Here is a 12,845-nt window from a genome sequence, read left to right as displayed (position 1 = left end):
CTGAATTCATCAAAATTTCCCCCAAACCTGTCCCTCTCTACCATTTCTATTATCATTTCCTAGTGAACCAGCCTTGAAACCTTAGTGTCCTCTTTGATTTTTTCCCCCTTTCCCCTGACCTCTATTACCAATTAGTTGTCGAGTTTTATAAATCCTACTTCCACAACCTCTTAATTCAACCATGATATATATATATATATATATATATATATATATATTTTTTTTTTTTTTAAGTGAGGCAACTGGGGTTAAGTGATTTGCCCAGGGTCACACAGCTAGTAAGTGTTAAGTGCCTGAGGTCGGATTTGAACTCAGGTACTCCTGACTCCAGGGCCAGTGCTCTATCCACTGCGCCACCTAGCTGCCCCACAACCATGATATATTAAGTGTTTATTTTATATAAAGTACTGTTAGGATTTGGTGCTACAAAAGACAGAAAAGATGATTGGAATCCATAAGGAGTTTTTAATTCTACTGAGGGCATACATGCCAATCAGTCAATAAGCATTCGTGCTCGTTATAATGTAATGTGAAGAAGTGTTATATATACAAGTATACAGGTAAGGAAAACTGAGGAGGGAGAGAGCAAGAGTTCTGGTATTAGAATAGGTTTTATGTAAGAAGTGACATGCTTTGAGCCTTGACCCTTTAACTGGTGGACCCAGTGGCACCTCAGCAATAATGTCCAGGATTCCTTTCCTCTGTAACAATTGGAATGAAGCCACCTGCTGGAGAGCTACTGTAGGGAAGCTCCGCCATGAGGAGAAGGCATCTGAGGGCAAGCCATGTGGCTTTTCTTTGGCGTCAGGAAGTGACTTTTGCTTGTGGGAGGAAGAAAGGGTGAGGCTGGCTCTTTCGCTCTCTTTCACCAGGACTCTCATGGAGAGTGGAGGAGAACTGTAGCTCCCCGAGATAACTGAATCTAGGCCTCTTTCTCTCTCTCTTCACTAAATTCTTATTTTTCTTAATAAATGCTTAAAAGTCTAAACTCTTGCTAAAGCTTATAATTTATTGGCGACTACTCATTAGATATTTTAGACAGTATAGCTAGAATTTTACCCCCTTACACCTCCAAACTGCAACTGGAGAATTCAATTTATTTTGGTAGGTCTTAGGGGAGTAGCTGGAGGACAGCCTTCTCCCCCATCCCCATTCCCTCTCTAGACTGATAGGGACATGCATACAATCATGATTTTGCTCTGTGAGAGGGACCTTGTGGAGGGAAGTGGGAAGTGGGGAGGTGGTGGTTCTGTTCATATCATCTTTAGCACCAGTGACTCCTTGGCAGATTTCTCTTCCCTCAAAGCCAAGATGGGGCACAGATCACTTCCTCCCCAGGGCCCTGTAGTTTGGGCTCTGATAAAAGTAAGGCAATAGGCACAAGTAGCCTTTGCTAGGTTCCTCAGAATCTCTTCTTTTGCCCTGGGGCTTCCATTCTACTGCAGGGATATAAGGCTTAGTCAGTCTGTTACTCAGTGAGTATTTATGGACTGAGGAGGGAGAAAACAAGGGTTGAGGGATCAGGGAAGGCTTCCTGTAGGAATTGGCATCTGAGTTGAGCCCTGAAAGAAGGTAAGCATTCTGAGAAGTAGAGATGTGGCAAGAACTCATTTCAGGAGCATAAAGAATGGTGTGGAGCTAGGAAATGGAGGATCAAGTTTGGGAAACAGTAGGCCAATTTGTGATGTGAAGTAGTATGAAATGACTGGAAAGTTAGAGAGGAGTCAGACAGCCTTTGCATTTTATCTTCTAGGCAATGGGGAATCGAGCAGTAAGGGTTTTTGAAAAGGACTGTGACATGGTTAAACCTGTATCTTAGGGATACTGTTTTGGCAGGATGGAGAGGGTAGGTCCTGGAAGCATAAAGTCCAGCTAGAGGCTATTACAAATTATGGAGGGCATGAATTAGGACTTCACATAGTACCGTGTTTTGTCAACAGTCTGGTGAGCTGGCCATATCATGTATTTTACAGTGAACAGTGTTTATTTCTCAGCCCTTTCTAGCCTATGGATCTGATTCTTCCTATAATGCAGCTATTGTAGAGGTAGACCTGACAAATCTTGACAACAGATTAGATGAGAAAAAGGGAAGGAAAGGAAAGGGTAAAATACGACTCCGGGTTTACAAGCTTGAGTAAATGGGAAGACATTGCTACCCTCGACAGAAATAGGAATCTGGAGAAGGGAGAGGTTTTGGGGTGGAGGGGGGGAGAAAAATTAGTTCTGCTTTGGATTTTTTGTGTTTAAGGTACTTGTGGGGTATCCAGGAAGAGAAATCCAGCAGGGAGTTAACAATATGGAACTTGAATTTAGGAGTGATTATACCTAGATATAGAAATTTTGGAAATACTTGGATAGAGATGATACCTAACCCTACAGAAGCAGATGAGACCTCCAAAAAAGCAGATATAAAGAGGAAGGAGAAGAGAGTCCCAGGAAGGTGACTGAGGAGCGGTGAGAAATGCTACAGAAGACAAGAGAGGAGGATGTCTCGGAGGAAGGGATGCTCGACACAGTAAAGGTTTCAGAGATCAAGGAAAATGAGGTCTAAGAAAAGGCCTTTACAGTCTCAGGCTGGAGACTGCTGTTACTTTTTTGTTTGTTTGTTTTTTGTTTTTGTTTTTGTTTTTGTTTTTGTTTTTGTTTTTGTTGGGCAATGAGGGTTAAGTGACTTGCCCAGGGTCACACAGCTAGTAAGTGTCAAGTGTCTGAGGCCGGATTTGAACTCAGGTACTCCTGAATCCAGGGCCGGTGCTTTATCCACTGCGCCATCTAGCTGCCCCCTGTTTTTTGTTTTTTTGGCGGGACATTGGGGGTCACACTGCTAGTAAGTGTCAAGTGTTTGAGGCTGGATTTGAACTCAGGTCCTCCTGAATCCAGGTGGCACAGTGGATAAAGCACCAGCCCTGGATTCAATAGGGTTTGAGTGAGCAGTTTCATCTGAATGACAGTATAAGAATTCATATTGCCAGGGCCTGAGTATTGAGAAGAGAATCTGGAAGATCCGAAGAGGATAGGATTGAGGACCAAAGAAGTGCTGATGCTGATCTTGTAAGAAGGGTGACCTCTGCCTCAGAGACAGAAGATAGGATCTGAAGGCATTAAGTGGGAGGGCTCCTAGTGGATGGCTTCTTAGAATCACAAAATCTCAGTAGTCAGAAGGGACCTTATCAGTCACCCAGGATAACTTGTACATAAACAAGAATCCACCACTAGAACAATACGCAGCCCAGCGGCAGTCCAGCTTTTGACTGAAGACCTCCACTGTGGGGGACCCCACCACCTCCTGAGGTATATAGCCTGTTCTACTTTTGATCGCTAATTGTTACAAGATTTTCCTGAAGTCAAGCCTAGATTTGTCTCTGCAACTTTCATTCACTGGGTCTAGTTTTGTCCTCTGGAGTCGAGCTCAACAAGTCTCATTCCTTTTCCATATTACAGCCATTTGCATACTCAGACAGTCATCATGTGGTCCTTAACTCTTCTCTCCAGGATATATATATATATATATATATATATATATATATATATATATATATATATATATATATATATATATATATATATATATATATATATATATATATATATATATATATATATATATATATATATATATATATATATAAATAATCAGGTCCTTCAATAGCAGCTAAAGACATCTACTGAGAAGCAATGTGGGGGCTTGAGGAGTGAGCAGTCATTAAAGACAGGGGGGTGGTATTTAATAAATGTTTGTTGAAATGTGTTCTGTACAGTGCAGAGCACATTGGGACTAGTATCTCAGTAGTTTGGAACAGTATATCACTATGAACAGCCCGAGACTGCATTAGTTATGGGCAGCCATACTGACTGTTGGCTCATGCTGAAGTTGAGATAAACAAAACAAAACAATCCCTTGCCACACTAGATTGCACACTCTTAACTTAAGCCAGGTTTCTTCCACCTAGCATTAAAAATTTAATTAAGCATCTAGTTAGATATGGGGCTCAACAAAAAGTGAATTATAGTCTTAGTCCGCTATACATTATTCTGAATTAAGCCTTCTTTTTTCAATTTTTAGCATTCACTTTTTTTTTTTTTTGGTGAGGCAATTGGGGGTTGAGTGACTTGCCCAGGGTCACACAGCTAGTAATTGTTAAGTGTCTGAGGCCGGATTTGAACTCAGGTCCTCCTGACTCCAGCGCCGGTGCTCTATCCACTGTGCCACCTAGCTGCCCCCAGAATTCATTTTATTTACTTTTAGTTCCATACTCTTTGTTCCTCTTTTTTCTATTATATTTCCCCCCAATTACATGTAAAAACAATTTTAACATTTTTTTTTTCCCAAATTTTGTGTTCCAAATTCTCTTCTTCCCTCTCTAAGATTTCTTAAATAGATATCCTAAGAACTCCAGGTCCACATCACCAACTACCTATTGTATATTTTCAACTGGTTGTCCTTTAGGAATCTCAAACTTGGCATTTCCAAAAAAGAATTCAGATTTCTCCCTAACTCACACCTCTTTCTAACTTCCCAATTTCTGTCAAAGTCAGCACTACCTCAAGCACCACCTTCTATGTAAGACCTTTCTTGATTTCTTCAGCTGCTTGAGCCCTCCCTCTCAAACTACTTCAGCTTAATACTTTCTATTTGTTTTCTATATATCACTTTGGTGCCTTTATAGAAATCACTGATAAGAATGCAAACCAGAGGGGGCAGCTAGGTGGTGCAGTGGATAAAGCACTGGCCCTGGAGTCAGGAGTACCTGAGTTCAAATCTGGCCTCAGACACTTACAGACACTTGACACTTACTAGCTGAGTGACCCTGGGCAAGTCACTTAACCCTCGTTGCCCTGCCCCCCCCCCCAAAAAAAAGAATGCAAGCCAGCACAGATCCTTCATGTTTAAGACCCTCCACAAACTTCTCTCCTACCACCACCTTCCTTTCCCCCCTTCCAGGTTAATAACTTTTCTTTTTGGACTTCACACAGTACCTTGTTTTGTTAACAGTCTGGTGAGCTTGCCATATCATGTATTTTACAGTGAACAGTGTTTATTTCTCAGTCCTTTCTAGCTTATGGATCTGATTCTTTCTTCCAATGCTCCAATAGAGTTTGTCTCAAATAGCCTCTGACAACCGAAGCCCAACTCCTGGCCTTCTCATGGCGTAACTGTTTCCACTAACAGGGGAAGGGTCGAAGGCGAGTCACTGGCGCCTTAAAACCAGTCACTTCGGGCAGGTGGGGCTCGTTAGCCTTGGCAGGCAACCCGCTTAGGGGAAGGAAACCCTGATTTTAACTCCCTGCTGCCTTGCGGCGATACCCATATATGGGAAAGGCTTTGGGAGTTAACCCCGAGGAAAAATCCGGAGTCGGAGTCCCTTAGGGAGTTGGATGTTGGACATCACATCCCTCTGGCAACTCCTGCGGCGGCACTGGTGCCAAACTGTATTGGCTCTGCCTCTCCTTTGGATCCACCAATGTCGCAGAGAGGGAAAACCTGCTGCATGGGCAACAGCTTGTTTTCCATATTGATCTGCCCAGGCCAGCGCCCTGGAGAGGACACTCCAGCTACTCCTCATGGGATAGATACAACACAGGATGTGGCAGTTACTGGTTAGAAGTCACTCAGGAGATGCGGCTCCTGTATTGGACTGCATAGCCACACTGTGCCTGTGGCTCTTCAAGGTGATGATCCATGGTGATGGAGGCCTACACAATGCAGGTCATGTCTGCCCAATTTGCTCCTGCCATGTTCCACTTAAACATGCTAGAGGCCTTCCTTGTTTTCTCTGGACACTTAAAGGAATCACTCAGGCTGCCTACCTATTATTTCTTTCTTTCTTTTTTTTTGGTGAGGCAATTGGGGTTAAGTGACTTGTCCAGGGTCACACAGCTAGTAAGTGTTAAGTGTCTGAGGCCGGATTTGAACTCAGGTCCTCCTCACTCCAGGGCTGGTGCTCTATCCACTGCACCACCTAGCTGCCCCCTACCTATTATTTCTTGCACTTATCATCTAAGCAGTTATGGTTTAAAAATTTTTTCTAATGTACATTTCTTTGATGACATTTTTTATTCCTCTTTTTCTTTAAAATTTTCATTTATTTTATATTTCTCCCAGTTCATACCAACCATGTGCCTCTCCACTGCCTTCCTATGTTGTACCTATTTTCAATTCTTTGAATACTGTTGTGTTCTTTATTTCACAGACATAGAATAGTACACATTGAATACTGATATTGGGAAGATAAGGCTTTCTTTTGGGGAAACATTTGGGGTTAATTTCTGAAAGGCAATCTGGCCTGCTTTCGTCCTCCTGTTTAATTCTGGACTTTGCCCATTTATACTCTCTCAGCTATGTAATACATATCTGATGGGCAAGTTCTGGAGACTGTTCATCTAAATGCATTTCATGATCTTGGCCCTAGACATTCTTCATCCACTTGTTTTTATCTATGTCAATGGCCAGACCAAACTAGTTTGGGATCTCTTCTTTATTACTGTATAATTTGATGCAACAATCATGATGTCATTCACAAACAACAACATCTAGACATCTCCATATGGACAGGAATCCCATCTTATCTCAAATTTGTGCCTCTCTTGTACCTAAAAGACCACTTTCAATACTGAGTAAAGTGTTTGTTGAATAACAGGATTGAATGAATGAGGAGCTCAGGCCACAGGGAAAGGATGTGGGAGGCATTATTAATTTGTTGGCCTAATATGCTACTATGGCTAAAACAGGCAACAAAATATTGAATACAAACAAGAAAAGTATCAGAAAACATTATCTAAAAAGATGATACATCTGTACTTGTAACATTGTGGGCAGTTCTGGTCACTACAGTAGTGGATTACATTTAACTTTTGAAGCTGATATCAGAGAGAGCAACTACTTCCTCCTACTTTATGGTTATGGATGGCCAAAGCAAATGAATCGAATCAACCTTGAATTTAGCCCAATTACAGCAATGCCAAGGCTACTGATGGTTCGTCAACAATGATTCTTCACTACCATGAGGAAATATTTGGGACTTCTCTGCCTAGAAGGGAGTAAGGATTCCTTATATTTTTGTCTTGAGGTATTCCTTCTTTCCACAGAAGCATGAAATTAATACTGGATTCTCATGAAACAACAAAGGCTATTATCTACTTAAAGATTTATGACCATTCATTTACATTTTGTGATCCTTGGATGTGATTTCTTGATGTCACTTTAAAAAATAACAAATTTGGGCAGCTAGGTGGCACAACGGATAAAGCACCAGCCCTGGATTCAGGAGGACCTGAGTTCAAATCCAGCCTCAGACACTCGACACTAGCTGTGTGACCCTGGGCAAGTCACTTAACCCACATTGCCCCCCCCCCCAAATAGCAGCAGAGGGATAGAGGTGATTATATATTTGAAAAGAAGCCTCAATGGTGTTACATACCCAGCCTTAGAGAACTGGAAAGGACCTCAGTGACCATCTAGCCCAAATCATACCCTAACGGTATCCTCATTATAACAGAGCTGACAAGTACTCATGTAGCTTCTGTACCATGACCTCCAGTGAGGAGGAATCTACTACTTCCTGAGGTAGCTCATTTTGCTTCTGAAAAGCTCTAATTGTTAGGAAGGTTTCTTGACTACAAGACTAAATCTGTCTATTTGCAACTTCCATTCACTGATTTTATCCTCTGGGGACAAATATTTCCCTTGCATGTGCTAGCCATATGTGGAGATAGCTACCATGTGTCTTGTCTTTCCCATCCTCCACTCAAAACATTCTCAGTTCCTCCACCTGATCCTCCTACGACACAGACTTAAGGCCCTTCACCATCTAGGATGCCTTCTCCTAAAGATTCTTCAGCTTATCAATGTTCTTCCTAAAACTGTGGCTCCTAGAACTGAACAAAATATTCTAGATGTGGTCAACCAGGGCAAAGTTCAGAGGGACTATCATCTTGTTCTTCAAAGCTCTGTCTCTAAATGCAGCCCAAGAGTGCATTTAGTATTTTTGGCTCCCACATCATACTGCTAACTCCTATTATGCGTGAAGTCCACTAAAACCCACTGATCTTTTTTTTAGACAAGCTGTTAGCTAACCATGCCTTCCCATTTTATACTTGTAAAGCTGATATTTTGCAACTTAACTATAGGATCTTATATTTAACTCTGTTGAATTTGATCTTATCCAACCCTTTGTTTTAGCCTGTGAAGTCTTTGGATCCTGACTGCATCATCCAGTGTGTTGGTTATCCTTCTTAGCTTTGTGTAATCTATACTTTAGATAAGCACAGTAAGCACTTAATAAGTTCTTTCTTTCTTTCTTTCTTTCTTTCTTTCTTTCTTTCTTTCTTTCTTTCTTTCTTTCTTTCTTTCTTTCTTTCTTTCTTTCTTTCTTTCTTTCTTTCTTTCTTTCTTTCTTTCTTTCTTCCTTCCTTCCTTCCTTCCTTCCTTCCTTCCTTTCTATGTGTGTACATCATAAAAATGGGGTCAAGAACAGATCTCTGAAGAACTCCAGTGGAGACCTCCTGCTGTGGTGATGCTGAACTATTTAGGACTTTTCTTTTAGTCAGGCCATTCAAGGCTAGCTCTAACTCTATTATTTTCTAGCCAAACTATCTCTATCTTTTATCCAAGAATGGAATGGACTTTCTTTACCAACTGCTTTACTAAATTCTAGGTAGACTCCATCTATAGCATTCTTATAATATACTTATTTAATAGAACTTAAAAAATGAGATCAGGTTAGTTTCCCATGATCTGTTCTTCACGAAGCCATTCTGACTCTTTGTGATCAATTCTTCCTTTTCTAGGCTTTCAATAACCATCTCTTTAATGATCATTCTATGATATTCCCAGTAACTGCAGTCAAGTTCAGTTCACTAGTAGATTCTGTTCTCTTTTGCTTTTTGGAAATCAGAACATTTGCCCTTCTCCAGTCCTATACTGCCCAAATACCATTCATCAACTGCATGACATTTTTTGGTTTATAAAGGTCAAGATAGAATTATACACATGACTCAAAATTCTAAGTCCAGTCTTATCCTCTTATGAAACATTTAAATATTTTTGTATACCAAGTTCTGCTTTATTTTTGCCGAATAAGGCAGGTGGCCTTAAGAAGTTTATCCCAAATAAATTAACAACATATACACAGGACAGATCTGATTAAGAGGACAAAGAGGGGGGTATATAACAACATTTTTTTGGTTCAGTTAGTTACTTAGGCATAAAAGTGAAGCAACAATAACAACAACAAGCATTTATATAGCACTTTGAGGTTTACAAAGTGCCTTATAATATGATCACATTTTATTCTTACAACAACTCTGGGAAGTAGCTTTTAAAGATGAGGAAACTAAGGCAGTTATATAGCTAGTAAGTTCAATTTGAACTCAGGTCTTCTAAACTCTAGGCTCAGCTCTCCATCCACCGCACCACCAGTTGCCTCAGAAAAAAATAAGTTTAGTTGATAGCAAAGATTTGGAATTTTAATTTTAGTTTGCTTTTCCAAAGAAAGAAAACATTAATTATGAAACAGTTTTTATTCAGGAAAATTGCATATAACATTGTAAAAACCATAGCTAGTTTTATGCACTACGCAGGAAATAATTTTCTGTGGCAAATACATCATTAATGTTAAAGTCTAGAATAAGATGTCAATTTATAACCCAAGACTTATTTGAACAAGTACAAGAGCATAAAAAAAGTATATAGTATCTGCTCTATTACATTGGATTTCACTTTCTTGAGCAAAATATTAATTTGTTATGTATATGTTCATCTTGACTGATTATAGCCAATATACATGTATATAATTTGGTTTGGACTCATCAACATATATATTTTTCTTTTTTTGTTGTTTTTGTTGTTGTGTTTTTTTTTTAGTGAGGAAATTGGGGTTAAGTGACTTGCCCAGGGTCACACAGCTAGTAAGCGTTAAGTGTCTGAGGCCGGATTTGAACTCAGGTACTCCTGACTCCAGGGCCGGTGCTCTATCCACTGCGCCATCTAGCTGCCCCAACATATATATTTTTCAAAGCAGCTGAAACAGAATGAATGTTTAATGACTAATTTAGAAATCAAGAAAAGAAGCCTGGCACAGTGGACAGAGAACTGATCCCAGAGCCAGGAGACCTGGGGTTCATGTATGGCCTCTGACACATATTGGCTTTGTAAACCTGGGCAAGTCATTTAATCCTTTAGATAATTATAGATAAAGTCTCTAAGTTGCAAAGAGCATGCCGATCTTCAGTGATAGACAAGCGTCTCACCAGAAGGCCAATAAAATCACAAGGTTTGTCCTTATGAGGCAGTAGCTAGGTGGCACAGTGGATAGAGAGCCTGGCCTAAAGTTGGGAAGACCTGAGTTAACATCTAGCCTCAGACACTTACTAGCTTCTGTGATCCTGGAAAAGTCATTTAATCTCTGTCTGCCTCAGTTACCTTGACTGTAAAATGGGGAGAATGATAGCATCTATGTCACAGAGTTGTTGTGAGGTTCCAATGAGATAATATGGATAAAGCATTTAGCACAGTGCTTGACACATAGTAGCTGTGCTTAGCAAATGCATGTTCCCTTACCCTACCCTTACAAATAAAGAGGGCAACGTGAGCTGTATGATTCACTTGCTACTTTAATAAAGAGCAAAATGCTGGTGAAATTAAGAGATCATTCAATTGATAAAAGTATTCAAGATGATGTACTTATCTACTTAGATTTATCCAAGCATTAGAAATAGAATGAATAGTTAAAGACTAATTTTAAACTAAGAGACTTCATTAATGTGAGCAGTAGGAATTACTTTTTACTTCAATAAGTGGAAAAGTGTGGGTGGAATTAAGAGATCATTCATCTGATAAATATATTCATGATAGAGTTAAATTTATGATCTAAGATCAGAATGCTTCACTTAAAAGGTAATTATTTTTTTTTAAAGATAATTCTTTTGTTATATCAAATGTTATAAACTACATAAGACGGGTTAGCATTTTGCCAGTAGTTAATCCTATACAACTAAGTGGGAAAAATTATATACATTCAGTGTATCTAGGATCTTAAACTTTAGTATAGATTAAAGAATTCACTATTGACAGAGGGATTATTTTCTTTTCTTTTCTCTTCTTTCTTTCTTTTTTTTTGCAGGGAAATGAGGGTTAAGTGACTTGACCAGGGCCACACAGCTAGTGTCAAATGTCTGAGGCCGCATTTGAACTCAGGTCCTTCTGAATCTAGGGCTAGTGCTTTATCCATTGTGCCACCTAGCTGCCCCTGACAGAGGAATTATAATGTATTTTGGAAACATAAGATAAAGTCCAAGGAGTTGGCACAAGTAAGTGTTTGGATATGAATTCTGGAAAGAAAGTAAACAAATATAATCTAGTTTTTGGTTTTTAAGAAATACTGATGGGAAATCTGAATAAAGTATTTGTGGAAGGGAAAATAACTCCCTTTTTTCTTTCTCTTTGGCTGGTTGAGAGAGAAAAAAATCTATTCTTGAGCTGTCCCAACCATGCCATTTCTTAAAATGATAGATACAACTTTTCTTATGTTGATGCAGTTTGGAGAGAAAAGCTTCTCATGGAAAGAGCCAATAAAAGTCTGACCTTTCTTTTGGGCTTCCTTACTGGGTTTCATATCAGGATCTTGACATCCTTTAATATGGAAATGTGAAAATGGGACACATGAAAGTGAAGGATCAGCAGCATGGTTCCTGCACTGACTCTTAGCAGCACAGGACATCGTCCAAAAGATAAGAGTATTTAAGATTCTTGACAAGTCAAGGTAAATAACAGTACTTTATGGTGCAGAGGAAGAACAGGCTACCTTGGCCAAAATATATATACAGCTTAGCACTTATCCCACTTCACAGTTCTGCACATTATGTTAACTTCTTCAATCCATAAGGTACCAAGTCCCTTAAAAAGTCCTAGGATCATTTCCATGAGGAAAAGCAGCAAAATAAATCAGACACCCACCTAAACATGAGGTGGGAGAAATACTATTAAAAACAGACCTCGGGGGCAGCTAGGTGACACAGTGGATAGAGCACTGGCCCTGGAGTCAGGAGGACCTGAGTTCAAATCTGACCTCAGACACTTGACATTTACTATCTGTGTGACCCTGGGCAAGTCACTAAACCCTCAATGTCCTGCCAAAAAATAAAACAAAACAAAAACAAACAAAAAACACCAAAAAAACAACAACAACCAGGTCTCTAAAAGCTGGGAAAATGTTCCCTGGGCATCAAATGCCTTTTAAACCCAAAGAATACTCTTAGCATAGCAATGCCTTTAGGTAAAATATCAATTTATATTTCAGGGATTTTGGTAGACAATGAATGTCTTTGTTGTAAAGCTGTTACATGTTTAATCCATTTCTTTCTTTATGGTTCATTTCATTTGTTATTTACTTTTATTAAATCTGCTGTTTGGTAACCACACACTTTTCTTACTATTACAGGTCAAGGGCCTGGTTTAATGCCTAATGAACTAATAGTAAAAAGATTCACCTACTACTATCAAGTATAAAACAAATTTAGTTCACAAGTCCCTAGGTACAGTGGTGATAAATCTAATAGAAGCCTTTGGGGGAAAATATATGCTATCTATAGCCTTTATTACAGTTCTGTATTATCTAACTCAATGCTTTCCAAGCATGAATTAGAGACTCTTCTGCAGTTTATATGGAGATAAGCAACATCAGAAGACGCTGCAAGGAAGAGGAGCAATGGAGCACAGTAAGGTAAACAGTAATTTGCATGCTGGAGAAAAGTTGGATGGGGTAGAAGAATAAGAAATTTATATATAGGAAAAAGAAAAAAGATGAAAAAAAACCCAATAGGGGCTAATTTGTAAGAGACAGATGGGA

At 39.5% G+C, this 12,845-nt stretch overlaps 1 protein-coding gene across 1 annotated transcript in view; it reads right to left on the bottom strand.

Moving 5' to 3' along the window:
• The window catches only part of DYM (dymeclin), a 613,994-nt gene that overhangs the window by 104,400 nt on the left and 496,749 nt on the right, over nt 1–12,845 (bottom strand).

This window comes from Dromiciops gliroides, chromosome 1 (assembly GCF_019393635.1).
Source record: "Dromiciops gliroides isolate mDroGli1 chromosome 1, mDroGli1.pri, whole genome shotgun sequence".
Taxonomy (NCBI): Eukaryota; Metazoa; Chordata; class Mammalia; order Microbiotheria; family Microbiotheriidae; genus Dromiciops; species Dromiciops gliroides.
Note: the sequence above shows the minus strand (reverse complement) of the source record. Positions and strands in the feature narration are given on the sequence as shown.